We start from the raw sequence: 15,787 nt of genomic DNA, 5'->3' as shown, positions 1-15,787 counted from the left end.
TTGGTTATTTTTACAATTAAAATTAGAGCTTTAATTGGATAGAGAAATATCAAACGGATATTATTTTTTTAGTTTAATAGTTGTATAATATATCTATGTAAAAAAAAACTATCTTTACAATTACTTAACTATAAAGAATATGAAGAAAATGATTTGAAAAATTAAAAGTACTTATTCATATTATGTACCTGTTATAAAAATAATTATGAAAGCACTTGCGACATGGACCAAATCCCATAAAGATTAAATATAAATAACTACAAAAGAATTATTGTAATTTTACAATGAGCTATGAAATACATTTTGAGTTAAAAAATAATTTTTTAAGTAAAATCTGCCTATATATATACATATATACCTTCTCGTAAGAGTATAATTTATGATTTGTACGCTTATATTTAGTGAGCGGTTTTGCATAGCTTAAAATGTCAGCTGTATTCATGCCTAATATCAACATATTCTAAATAAAAGATCCTATGATGATGAAATTATCTTATAACTCATAACAAAATTTAATTATACGTGAGAAAAACTGGTAGATAAATTTAAATATATACCCTGCGTAGGGTGAGCTTTAAGTTCGAATTTTAATAAAAACTTTATTTCATAAATATATCAATATATAAACTTAAGTCAAATATCGATTATCAAAAACCTTTTAAAATTATTTTGTTATAACTTAGTGGCAGAGTGTTGCATTATATCCGTGATTAATCGTAAACGTTCTACGAAGCTACGATCTCGCTACATTTCCGTAGCGCCCGGCGTAGAACGGCTACATTATAAGCGGGTTGAATGTTTGCCAAGGTCAACAATCTTTATAATCACGAAACTGTGGTAAATACGTGACGTACTTGAAATAATTTCTCAATGTATATATTTTTAGTTCGTACATTTTAATATAGTTAGCGAGTTTTGAGTGGAAACTTTTCATTAAGCTTATTTAATTACTGGTTGGGTGTTTCCGTTACAAAATATAAGTTCTAGTGTACTGTTGAAAATTATTTCAGCAGTGGCATGTATTATATCCATACTATCCATACTAATATTATAAATGCGAAAGTAACTCTGTCTGTCTGTCTGTTACTCAATCACGCCTTAACTAGGTACTAAACCAATTTGCATGAAATTTGGTATAGAGATATTATGATACCCAAGAAAGGACATAGGCTACTTTTTACCCCAGGACATAGGATAAGTTTTATTTCGGAAATCCCACGGGAACGGGGTTTTCTTTGACTGCGCGGGCGAAGCTGTGGGTGGAAAGCTATTTAAAAATATAATCAGATTATGATTTTCTTTGGTGTTCAAAATTTGAAATAGTTGAAGATTAAACCATTTCTCTTTATGTATCAATAATTGTAATTTTCATGAATCAAATTACGTTTACTTCAATGACAATAATTATAGAACCTGCAAAATACTATTCTAATTCCACTGAATACCAATAAAACTAGTGTATTAAAATTTAATTTATACAAATTAAATTATTTTTACGAATCCATTTTAAGGATTTCTAATAAACCATTAATTCATAATATTATAACTTAATACTTGATGAAGACTAAGTAATATGTCTTCATTAATAACGAGTTAATAGAGACTAAACAAAAAAACTTAATATCGTGCTAAAAAAACATGCACTTATGAAGTGTGAAAGTTCCACTAGACAGATAATAAAGAGGACATTTCGTGGGTGTTGTCAACGATAAACAAATTTAATAAAGAGGAAAATATAAGCGTGCTCTTGATATGAAATAATAAGGCGAAGTTTCTCACATTACTACCTAATGTTACCAACCGACCTTACTCGGGTATTGCGAAGTTTAACTTGGTAACTCGCTTCAGTCCTGTAATACTGGTGTTTATATAGTCAGGGGCTGTTATTCTACAATACGATTCAGGTTTCCACTTCTTATATAACTAGTCTAAAATTATGTGTATAATTATGCAGTAGAAGGGACATTGAATCTTAGTATGTAAACATTTAGTAAAATATTAACAAGCTTGTAATACCAACTTATTTACAGTAACCAGGGTTTAAATAACAAATGATTGCCTGAATGCCTTAATTATTATTTTTAAGCATTTATAAAAAATATAATAATATTCATATTCATGATCCTTTGACGAATTGTCAAATGGAAAATATGACATAGGCTACTTTTTACCTCGGGCACATTTCGTGTCATTTATATTCTTTTAAAGACTAACGAGAGAACGTGCTTCGGTATAAATTTAGCCATGCTCACAACGGGGTGGTTAAGACCTCAAATACCTAATTATAAAAGTATATTTTTTAAGTTAGACGTTGCGAGATTTATAGGTAACATCTTATATATCCAAATAACCCTCTGTTCACAGCAACAGACTAAAATATCACTTGATGACTATAAGCTTTGCGGATTTCATCAAAAATAAATGAAAATAAACATTTGTATACTATGTCACGACGTAACAAAGGCGTTTTAATTAATACTTGGTGGCCGAGCGTGACAAGCTTAGCTAGTGGAACCGGATTCCCAGAGATAACACCGATCAAGATTAATTCGATCCCAAAACCTCTGGTATACTTACAAAAATTTCATCGAATATTCCGTCGTTAAATACAATTTATAGGAGTAATCCCTAAATGGGAACCCTTTTATATAAACGTTTTCTATGTGACAGATTTGCAATTTCGCGATATTAAATATAGGGCGGACATATTTAACAAAACATGAATAATTAATATCGAAGTTTAGTTAAATGTCAACAGAACGGTCGAGCAGGATTCGAATTCAAACAATGTATCACGACGTTAGACATCTCATAACTCATTAGTCTGCGAAAACCGAGATCTAACAAAGTTTGGTAACCGATGTGAGACAGATTCGCCGTTTGTTGACTCTGCCTGTCCTCCTATTGCGTTTGTTCGAGCCTAAGTGGTAACTCATACGTGCTCCAAACTTGCTTGGAGAGTATCGGTTTCGGTGTGTTGTGGTTATTTATGCTAAAGCGTTGAGGTTGTATTCCCTAAATAAACAAAAGAATGAAAGAGTCAAGAGAATCTTTTAATATTTCTGTAATTGAAATTGAGATAGATATTAACCATTAAGCCGGTCCCCATAGTGTGAGTAGCTTCACCAAGCAATTGCTGCTCAAAAAATGCTCGCGAAGCAATTGCTGCGTGAAGCATAAATGAATGAATGTTTCTCCTTTATATGAAACAAACTGTAAACAAAAATAGTAAGAAAGTAAGTGACATTAAATATTCAGAAAATGTAAAATATAATACATATTCAAAGTAGCCATGATATTTTTCTGGTAGAGTTCAGGTGCTTTTAAGATAACCTTATTTCACAAAGAAATCGCTTTATTTTATACAGCTTCATATACCTAAAAGTTATAAAGAATTAATGCGGTGTTAGTTTTAGTAAGTGAAGATGGTACGTTATAAAGCCCGTGTACATTGTCCAGGGCGTCCGTAGAGTCGTCAAATTTACATAGCAGTTGCGGTAGGTCATGTCTGGGCGTGGTGCTTGTACGTCCATTTATAATACGGAATGAAATGTCATCGCGTTGCTGAAAATGAGACAAAAATGTATGAGACGGAAATTTGAATTTATTGTAACACCAGTTGCAAATTAGGTACGTGCGGTATGTGGTGTGAGTTGAATTTAAGGTAAAATGAATATTTAATAAAAAATAGCACGGTAAAATTATTATTAAAACTTTTTAATATATTAATTTATATGATCAGTTTATTTTCGATTTCTTTTACTACAAAAGAAAAAAAAGTAAGGTTATTGAAGTGAAACTTCTTTTTTTCCAAACCCCTATAAGGGTTTGGAAAAAAATTTACTGTAACATTATTTCGTTACGTGTGACATTTTTCAGTTACGCGCCATCTTTTTCTTATCCCTATCACGCGTGATTCGACGTATTTTTGTAAAGTTGGATATACCTAGTAAATTATTTTTTGAAAAATAAGGTCATAAAGAAGTTTCACTTCTTACGTGTGTACACTAGTACACGCACACATTTTTTTTTATAACCTTCTATACTTTATACACTTTACGTTAGTTCTCGTCATATTATAAAAATAGTTTTAGCATAACAATGTAGCTGAGTAATAAATTTCAAAACAAGTACATAAACTATAAAATTTATAAGCTGTAAAGTATCCGCCATTATCCGTATCGTATCAAGCAGATTATAACACCCGATTATTTTGACACAATTATAGAACAAAGTTTGGATTCCATGTAATCTCCTAATAGAGTTATATAGAGATTACGGTAATGCTATTATATAGTAGAGGCGTTCTATTTAAGTGTTATAAGTTTTGTTTATTACAAATTAATAAAAAGTTTTATGTCTCTTCGATCTATAAAGTGAAAATATTTATGTTGCATTTATGTAAAACGAACGGTCCGCCCCGGCGTCGCCCGTGGTACAATGTTTACGTTTTCTCTCCATAAGAACCATCCTCGTACCGCAAGGAATATTATAAAAAAATAATTAACGAAATCGTTTCAGTCGTTCTCTAGTTTTTATATAGATTATTGGTATTTCCTTCGATAAAATATGTTATGGTCCACTAAACATTAGATCTCTATTTTGCTAAAACTTCCACGTTTTTATTTTAGTAATTCCTCAGTGGAACTTCAACAAACTTTTGTAGATGTGTTTCTAACTTCGTGTTGAGAGTTGTCACAAGAAGTGTTTGGAGTAATGTATAAAGAATAACTAGACTTTTTCACTGATACACGGTGGCTGTCTCCATTTTCAATCATGGGTGGGGTGTGGTGTTTTTACTTCGTCAACTGAAAATTACTTTATAAATTACTTTTCGTTCAGTACAATAGCGTAGCTTTAACGATTGTTATTTTATTACAAAATATACAATTTAGTTGATTCAAGATGATATTTTGTTGTATTTTGATGATATTATCTCAACTTTCAATGTCACCGTATACATATTAATAAAGCTATTTCAAACACAAACAACTCAATATTTTTTTTGCTATTTACAGAGTTAAAACTAAATTGCAATAAAGTTTTATCTCAATCAGGAATAGAGGATACACGCAAAAGCCTTTGCGAACGTTCTAGTTTCTACGCGTAGAATCGTCAGAAATTTCAACAAATAAGAGAATGTGGTGAATCGATATACCTATGTATACAAAGCAGGTGTTTGCTGAAGAAGCGTCCTCAGATAGGATTTTTCAAAACGTGATTGAGGCGTGAAAACTGGGCGCCATCCACTTTTGTGTTCCAATGTTCTATTTTTGTCGAGACTCGAGACCTGTGGATAGAAAATTGCCTTTGGGTTGAATACAAACGTATTTCGACATATTGTGATATATGTGTTTGAGATACTGAAACATAATAATATGTTTATAGTGTACACGTATATTATACAAGCAGTTTGTATTTTTTTACCGTCGGATCCTTGGATTCGATTCGCAATAAGAGTGCTATATGTGACTATATATATCGCACATGAGTGTTATTTTTCGTTATGAAAATGCTTTAAGGTTTTACATAATTAAATTAATTAAATCTGAGCAAACGAGGTCTTTATCCATAAATATGAATTATATGTATTGTATGTATTTAATGTTAAATCCAGCAAAAATAGCAGGCGACTCACCTTCTGCAAGGTTGTCGCCGCCCATGAGCGTTCGCAGTGTCAGGGACTCTACAAGCTTTTTGCTGGTTTTTAAGAGAGGAATAGGCTTTCTTCTTGAAGGTGCTCATGTCGTCTTGTTTAGTGGTACGTGTATATTATACGAGGAGTATCAGTAGACTGGAGTTTGTATTTTTACTGACGTACCCTTGGATTCGATTCGCAAAAAGATAAAGTATAAATGAAAATATCGCACATTAGTGTTATTTCTCGTTATTAAAATGCTTTAAGGTTTTAGATAATTAAATTAATTAAATCTGAGCACCGAGGTCTTTAAGTAATCTATGGTATAAGTATAGTTGAAGATAAAACATTTATGAATAAAAATAAAAGTTATTATTAATAAGAGGAATTAAATATTATTTATACCCTTTTTAATAAATTGGTTATTTTCAAAATAAATGTAAAGTACATTATGGAGAGAATAAAGATTACACTAAAGGAAATATTGTGTTCTCTCCTTTATCTTTCGTGTTTATTTATATTATTTATAATTATTGCCATCCTTTGAATAGTCTACGAAGCTATGAACAGACAATATTTCTCTTAAAATTAAAATGCTAGTTTTGTCTTAGCTGCGATTTAACTCTCATTTTGTTCCGCTAACAATACCGATATTAAATTAAGTAGAAGCGTTGTTGAATAGAGTGGAACACTGTATAACAATAAACGGAAAGAATGAATAAAAATGCAAGTAGTGTCGCTAGTCACTAACGCTAGTGAAAATGTGCGGTATAAGAATTTTAATTTAATTTTATCTTTAGCGCAGTTAGCATCAGATTACCCAAGGGTGTTATTATTCTAACGACTGAAGTTGTATGGAACTGAACGCTACCTGTGACGTCATTTTCCTGACCATAGATTTGAAAAGCCCCGTGGGTTTCCGCAGTGTTCTATGCAATGTCGCTTTACAAGTTTAATAGCTTTTATATTGCAATATGTATTTTGCAAAGTAAGTATTTGGCTAATTTATATGCGTTCTTACTTTATTTTTTATTATTATTACTTTATGTATCTAGTGTGTGTGTGTGTGTGTGTATAGTATGCCAATAAAATAATTTTCTTCTTCTTCCTTGCCTTAGTCATCGGCAGATCTGCAAAATAAATAAACTTTATTACATGAATTAAATTGCAATTTTGCGATGCATATGAGTTAACTCTCGAGAAGAAATCTATTTCTCTTAGTACAGATACTTGTTGTATATTATATGTATTGAATAGAGGGATTAACAAAGTCGGTAATACCTGATTTGGTGTTAGGTGCGAGTAAATCGGCTTATCGTCTCCCACTAAGTTATAATACCCATAAACGGCGCGACTTTTCCCGTCTCACTTTTAAACACTTCTTATGGTTTCCGAACATACAAACTGGAGGGGAAATTGTTAAGGAATTAAGAAGTCGTTCTGAAAGATATTTGTTTTGTTATTTTATAAAGACTACTGTTATTTTAAAGGATTTAAGAAGTTATATTGATGGGTAATATCTCAGCTTAAACTCTAGGATAGTGACTCCGGTATTTGTGTTAATTACCTGCTTAATATAACTGAGGTGTTTTATTCACATTGTTTTTAAGCCGATACTAATTATAATTTTCTGTTTGAATAATAACTTCTGTTTTGTAGCTTATAAAATGCATTGAATGGTATTTGAACTGTATCCGATTAGATAAACGAGACATTTTAACCAAATATGAAATAACATGTGTAAAGAATAAGCCCGCTGAAAGAAACCATTTTTTATGCTTAATATATTTTCTAAGTGGATGCCTTATATTATTCGATTTGTTGGCAACGAACGGGGAAAAGGATCGTAGTATTCGAATTCAGAGACTAAATCGTGTAAAATTGGATACATTTATTATCCCTTTTATATTATAAATCCAACGAGTTAGGCGCAGCGAGGAGGCTTTATTCTTAAACAGTATAAGTGGCATAAGCAAACGTTTACTCGAACAAAAAAGAAAAGAAAAATATATACTTAGGCTTAAATTTAAAAAAATTTATTAATCCTTTAAAAAATATATACAAAAAAATTCTAACAATAATATAAAGAAAACATAAGAAATGACGTCACAGCCTCACGTACTTTTCGCTAAAGGACAAAAAACGAGGAGCACTCATTTCTCTAATGGCGCAGGCAACGTAAAAAACACCCAGTTGTTCCCAGGACGTTGATCTTGGTAAAAAGAGGATGGCCTGATTGGTTGCTGAGGGTAAACCCGTGGGTGCGATTGGCCCTTGTCAGATAAGCCCATTAAATTACTGCCTACCCGCAATTACTATTTGTAGGAATTCCAACTAGCACCTAGCAGGATTGAATTTTGAGTGCCGCTGGACAAATACCAATCCGTTTTCTATACATAAAATAGTACGGTACGTATTGATTCGGTCATTGAATTTGTAACAGCTTTAGAAATGCTGCAGAAGTAGTAATTTAACATTAATGTCTCGAGAACAAATTTATATTGTAAATGTTTTACCTATAAATATATTATCGTGTTGACTTATTTGGGATCTCACATTATTTATAATAATACAAAACACGAAATATCTCAATGGAATTTCTCTGTATTTCAATTAACTTAATGTTATTTAGTAGGTCAGATAAAATGGGAGTCATATAATCCCGACCATTACCCGATTTACACGAGCTTTTTAAACAGCTTTGCTGGTGTACGAGTGACTGAAAGTTCAGTTTCGGAATTTAACACCAAGTTTTAACTTGGCTTTGGACTGTGAACTCGTCAAAAATTCACAGTTCGTTTTGAAGTCGACTAAAAAATTATATTCGCGCGAGTGGCTTCATATAAACCCTCATTAGCGAAAACTTTTTGCTTGCAGCCAGCGTGGACGAAAGTAAATAGGAGTACAACGTATACTTTAAAATATCCGTTACCATAAAAGCCCTACGCCGAAATAATGTAACTTCTCCCATTATTTTCTGGCAGTTTGTTTTCGGGAAATGTAATTTTGATCGTTTTAAGCCCTGCTTAAATAAAACAGTGGGTTTCCGTGCGAATTTAATCTTCTCAAGACAAGTTGCGGATTTACGTCACGTATTTCCCGCCATATCACTTCCGCTTGACATATGTCAAAACAAATTAACGTCTCTTGAATTTTGATATTGTAATGATAATGTCATTGTATAATTCATTATGAGTGAGTTGCAAAGTTGGACATTATACGACATTTAATCCATACTAATATTATAAATGCGAAAGTAACTCTGTCTGTCTGTCTGTTACTCAATCACGCCTAAACTACTGAACCAATTTTCATGAAATTTGGTATGGAGATATTTTGATACCCGAGAAAGGGCATAGGCTACTTTTTAGCCCGAGAAAATAACGCAATCCTGGAAATCCCACGGGAACGGGAACTATGCGGGTTTTTCTTTGACTGCGCGGGCGAAGCCGCGGGCGGAAACCTAGTTCTTAATATAGGTAATTCTTATGTTAATGAAATTTTCTTTTAAGGACCTTCAAAGGACCTTTAACGATCTTGTTGAAATTAATCTTGAAACTATTTTAATTTATAGGTCCTATACCTCAGAGGCAAATAAACAAATTTATATAACTGGCTCAAATCCTGTTATACGGGCAAACGAATTCTCTTCAAAGATATTAAAATGTAAACATAAAATAAATTTCATATACAAATCTTTTACAAATAAATAGAAAGATATAGTTTGTCTCTATTTTATATTGTATGAAAATAATAAGTATTTTATTATTTTAAATCACTGGTTCATAAATATAACTAATACCAAATATGTACTAAGTACACTCTTTATTTTACAATAACAAAATATGTAAATACAAAGTAAGGCTCCTTTCATGAACAGACCTTTCAGACTATAGTAAAAGGAAATTGACTCTATTTAATATTACTTACCCATGATAAATACTATATAGGTCACGTTCACTGATCAAACATACATTGCTTCGTGCACTACAATAGAACTGAATAGGAAATACAATTGCCGCGCAATGTAAATACATTCACGTTGAATTATAAAGTTGAAAGGTCATTTACCCTTCTCAGTACAATAGACATGTAGGAGTAACACAGAGCTTGTAAGTTGTAGACAACGCAGGTGCACTTGTTAACTGTGCCTTAGATAAAGTGGAAAACACTCATTTTGCCTTCGGATACAGAATCATCTTAAAATTATATTGCTGCTTTACATAAGTTTGATATTTTGCATTAATCGCCCATATGCGTCTTTGAGTTACGTTCATAAGTATTTGTTAATCATTTTAATATAATAATTAATTGCCAATTTATTTCGAGAATTCACTGTTCATCATTTTCCTACATAATAGTAAAACCAATGACCTATTATACTAGTAGACGCGGCATACGCCAACATCATTGCACTAAATAACAGCGTAATTAATACATACCTACTTACTAACGCATTATCACCAATACAGTTCTCTCTTTTACTCTCACGCACGAGACATAATACATGTCTCACTCATGTATTTCGTAATAACAACTGCCGATTAAAATATAAAAAGAACGTCCAGCCACGACGCTGAATGTTGCGTGACTAAGTGAAACTCGGGCACTTAGCTGAGTTTTTTCTTGCCAAAATAGAGAGCGGGTAACGTATCTAGCTTTTTTTATATATCATAGAGTAAAACTCAGAGGAACAAACATACTGTTCTAAAACATTAAGTTTTAAAAACAAAATTATTACAACGATGCTTTATAAGCAATGTTATTGATTCCATACAAATCGATTCGCTTCTTCTCGTTAAATAGGTCCGTGAGCGCCTTTTGGTATTGTGCGTATAATGGATATAACGTTACCGTTTGTGAATTCTTCCATTGATGTACAAAAAGTTAGCTTCACAAGGGCAAGTGAAGCCGACTTAAAGCAGATTTTTTACGTGAGCGGCATACAAGCATTCGTGTCACTTGATAAGCAATTGTTGCTCTTAAAAGGATCTCGGGAACTCTCTTTGAAAGAATTACTTCCAAACGGATTAATAGATAGGGAGGCGAAGAGGGGAATTTTCTGCAATACTCGAGCGTGGCAGTTTAAGATATGAGAGATACCTTAGACCTAATAGAACAAACTTTTTCACTATTTAGAGGTATATGTAGTGACGCGCGCCTAGGATAGACGATCAGATTAGTAAAAAAAAATTGATAGTCTGAAATACTCGAGCGCGTCAGATTAAGATATTGGGGGTTGATTTTAGTGTTTTAAGACTAAATGTAATTAATCTGACCATAAGTCCTTGACGCCGCCGAGTTATAGGGTCGCGAACTTGTAAAAAAAAAACGTTAACCCGGCATTCTCGAGCGCGATTTTTTTTATTTTTATTTTGAAGAATATAATCTAAAACTTACTAAAAACACAAAATCTGCCGGTTTCCGCATGACCGGAAGTCTGGAGGAGCCATTTCGTCTTCCGAAAAACGCGTTGCAGCATATAAGTCGCGAACTTTACTTTTTCAAAAAAAAAAGTTTAAATAAACAAAAAAGGTAATTTTATTTTACAAAAAAAGGTCTCTTTTCATTTTTGTCCAAAGTTTAATTTTTTTTTTACTTGAAGCATCATAAAAACTCAAACTCCCGGTTTTTTGAGTATATCTCGAAAACTGAGGGTGGTAAGAAAAATTGATATGAAATAACGATGATTAAAAAAAAGAAACCCACAAACCTTTTTCGGTCAGATTAAGAGAACCCACCAACATTTTTATCAGATTAAGAAAATATGCTTTCAGGATACCTAGATAAACCTCCCCTATGAAAATCTGACGCGCTCGAGTATTTCAAAAGGACTTTTTTTTTCTGCATTTTCAAAAATTCATCGTAACTTATCGTCATGCCGTAATCGTCAGTTTTTTTAAGGGGAGCTTTCTTGGGGCCTAATTAACACCCCTTCCGAAAATCTGACGCGCTCGAGTAAATTTTTTTTTTGTGCATTTTTGACGAATTTATATGCCTAGCCCCACCACGCAAACCGGCAGATTAGTATACCGTTGTTATCAGAAGCACTTGGGGCATACGTAGTATGAATATCTGACGCGCTCGAGAATGCCCAAGTAACTGTTTTTTTTTACATTTTTGAAAATCCGTACACGCCAAACCCACCGCTAAAATGGTTTTTACCATAGAAGCTTTTCTTTTCGAAATTATTTTCTCTTTCGATTTTGATAAGTCTCGACGACGCCGTTGAATAACGCCATTTAGCTACCTCGCCTCCCTATCTATAAGGGCAAGATTGATATATTATCGTATTATTGTATTATCTTTGGAACACGTATTTTGCGGGAAGTAGGTATACATAAATAACGGAATTGTATCTGTTTGTGACCCGTGCTCATGAGTATTCTCAACAAGTTGCGAACGAGTTGAGTTACAAAAAAGAAAAAAGTTAGCGATAACACAAAGTTCCACTCAATGAATACAACGGAATTCATTACTGTGAATATGGTAGTACAAGTTGATCTTTTGTGAAGATGTAGTTCTGTGGTGGTCAAATGAAACCATTTTTTAATTAATTCGCGTATTTTGCGTCAGTTCTGAACGCAAGCTATCTTAGAATATGATCTTAAAAGTTATTGTTTTAATTATTATACAAACACAATTTTAATTAAGAAGAAACAACATCGTTTTCTTAACTATCAGTAACAATATTTAATTACAATGAATACAGTGTTATTACTGTTATTTCTCACTGACCTCAAAGTTTAATCATCTCCCGAAACTCATTTTTGTAATTACCGACCAAAATAGCTTCGCAAGAGGAACGTAAATTTCAAAATTCAAAGTAAAAATGTGGCTGGGGACAAATCAGGGCCTGTAAAGTATGTCGTAATCATTCGGGATGCGTGACGAGATGTTTTTTTACGTAAAACAAAGAGACTACGATGAATGGGAACCTTTGTACACGGAGTAATCAAACGCTACAAGTCTTTTCACGGTCTAAGTGTATTTTTCTTGTTATTACCGTGTTTCTAATCATTTTTTAATTTTAAAACTGTGTTACTATTATGTTTTATATTGATTATATTAAACAAACCAATTTGAACTTTGCGGCAGTAATAGATAGTGTTCCCTTCAGTAATATTAGAGTAATTGTTACGTACCTATTGAATCCACAGCACAAACTTATAGAATATCGATTAGTGAAACAAATGGCAGTGAAATTGAGGCAGGTGTACATGAACTGTGTTTGATGTGTTATGTATGCGCCCATTGGAAATAATTTGATGTCATATTGGTAAATAATAAGAGAATATACAAATACAATAATTGAAACACACTTTTTATTAAAAATATTTTATAATTTATTACTTTAAAATTAACACAAATTATAAAATATTGAAGGGTCCTCAACTCCTCAATAGTCATTTTAAATCCATAGAATAATATCAGGCTTTTAAAAGACCAGCTGTAGATGCCGGTCACAAAGTAAAAGAGGATAGACGGAAATTTTAATTTTCTCAGAGCGTACTTTATAGAAATTATCAATAAAAGGCCCTATAACGGATTTAGTCAAAGTTAAAAGGAAGCGTAACCGTTAACAAGATAAGAGGGACCCGATAATGGGCTTTTTGTCGCCAACCACACTCAAGATTAAATTGCCGAAACACAAATTCGATTATAACACGCATTTTGCGGCGCACTCGCTAACAAAAACATATCATGCGCGTATTCAAAACTGGAACTTATTCCATCAGCGTTAGCTTAAAAATTCCATGCATGCTTCATGTGAGTGGGATATCTCTATGGTCAAATATCATGTCGGACATCGCTGGTCTCACGGGTGTCTGATATGCGAAATGACAGCTATTACAGGCTTATTACGTTAGGGTAAATATATTTGGGATTTTTCAAATATTCTCGGGAATATAGTACGAACGTGAAAAATGGCGTGTTTTTATCGAATTTTCCTTGCGCGCCTTTGTGGGTGCGTGCACAAAGTCAGTAATCGGCTTAGTACTATGGGCGGTCGATTATTTTTGTAGATGTATGTAGATTGTAGGCCTGTATGTCTTTGCATTTTAAATCTAGTTTTTCAGTTGATAGCCTATGCGGCTCTTGGAAAGCTCGGCATATAGCTTCGTAAAGAAATGGATGTGACCTATTATAGTGTACTTATTTTAAAACGTTATGTTGCGGATTTTTATGTTAGGTATCTAAAAGTTTTTACTTAAAAATAGACTTTTTAATCAACAATTTTCTTAAAATGTATATTTTGCGCTCGAGAGCATCCAGTTGATATTCGTGAAGATCGAGATAACAGGAGTCGGCATAATCCAGGAAAGGGAGTGAAAGGGATTGAGAAAACACAATTTTAGTAGAAATCGGAAGAAAGTTGCGCAACCGACGAAGAGAAGAAGCAGAGGCATATACTTTTTTCTGCACTTCCTTTATTTGATCACATCAGGATAAGTTTTCGTGCAAGTGCAAACTAACACTTTTCACCTTTTTACTGAAGGGAATCATCGTGCCGTCTACCGTAACACTAGGTCTTGCCAGTTAATTTGACTTGTGAGCTGTCTACTTCCCAAAATAACAGCTTTTAATTAAATTAATCTGTTAAAGTTCTACCTTAAATAAACACATATCACACAATTACAATTTTTTACAATCTTTATCAATTTTAATGATCATTAAGTTTATCATTTTAATATCATAATAGCAGTATTAATGATGACATGATAAAACAATTTAAACAGATAAATATGGAAAAAGCTGTATATTTACCTAATTAATAAGTTCAGTAATATCGCATTACAAAATGGCTACAAATCATTCCGCACTGAATTAATACCAAAAATTAATTTACATATTAATATCACCCTTCTGATAATACATTGAAACGGGGACATAATGCGAAAATAAACAAATTAAATTGTAATTTCTGAATGGCATTTTCTAGTATTTAATTTTACTCGAGTAGTATACATTTAGAAATTAAAGATTTTAAACGGATTTTAAACGCCATTTATTCATGGCTTTGTAAAATAAATTATTGAACTTGATTTTTAATTCACAATTTCTAAATAGTCTATTCGGTTTTGTATTTTGTATAATGACTTTTCGATTTCAATTATTTTATAAAAAAAAACCTTTATAACGAAACAAAATAAATATATTTATATTATATACCTACTCCGGCTGGCGATTGGTTGACGTGAATTTTCCAGAAAATGTATGTCATGCAGGTTGATAGCATCGGGACGGTGATTTTTTATTTGTCTCATATGGCCGGTAAAAAACTATCAACATGTACTTGAAAAATGTGCAATTTGGTAAATTTCTCTATTTATCTCGCTATGGGCATAAAAATATGATATTATATAAATTTATATTAGGTATTAGATTGACAGTAATATTGATTATCTAATCATTAACAAAACAAACTGCCAATAAAGCTTAAAATACAGCAAAATTCACATTATTACGCCGTAGTTTTGTGGTTAAATGTGCCTTAATGCACATCAAATTAAGCGTTAAGTTTTGCTTGTCTGTGTTATAAATTACGGCTGATTATTAATCTGGGCGTAAAATGGTTGCATTGTAATCATAGATGAAAACGTTTATTGAAACTGGTAATCACGGCTGTTTATTAATTTCTGGTAATCGCTTGATGCCAATTGAAAAATAATTGTTTTGGTGTAATTTATGAATTCACGGTTTATGCGAAACTTTTGAAAAGGATTTATTGAATTTATTCGAGACTGATGTTATTTATTCATTCAATAGTGTTCTTAATATTTGTGAAAATTTGAATTTAAATTCATATTGAAAACCCTTCATCGCAATCTTCGTTTTTCCAACCTTGAAAATGGAAGAAAATTTCAATTCAGTTGATTTTAATGGTTTACCATATATAAATTATCAACAAATATGGTAAATAAATACTCATTTAATAATGGGATGAAGTATTGCACGCCTCATAAGCGAAGCGTTGAGGTGGGTACTACTGTCACTTCGCGCAAAACATCTGATTTTTCAAACTTAAAATGTCTTTATGTATCATACATTGCACTTGTAAGATAATACATACACACACATATTAAGAAAAAACACTATTTTTAACATTCATGATATTTTTGATGTCATTTTTGTTATTTAAACTAG

Source organism: Colias croceus, chromosome 19 (genome assembly GCF_905220415.1).
Source record: "Colias croceus chromosome 19, ilColCroc2.1".
In the NCBI taxonomy this organism is placed as follows: domain Eukaryota; kingdom Metazoa; phylum Arthropoda; class Insecta; order Lepidoptera; family Pieridae; genus Colias; species Colias croceus.
This window is presented reverse-complemented; position numbering follows the sequence as displayed.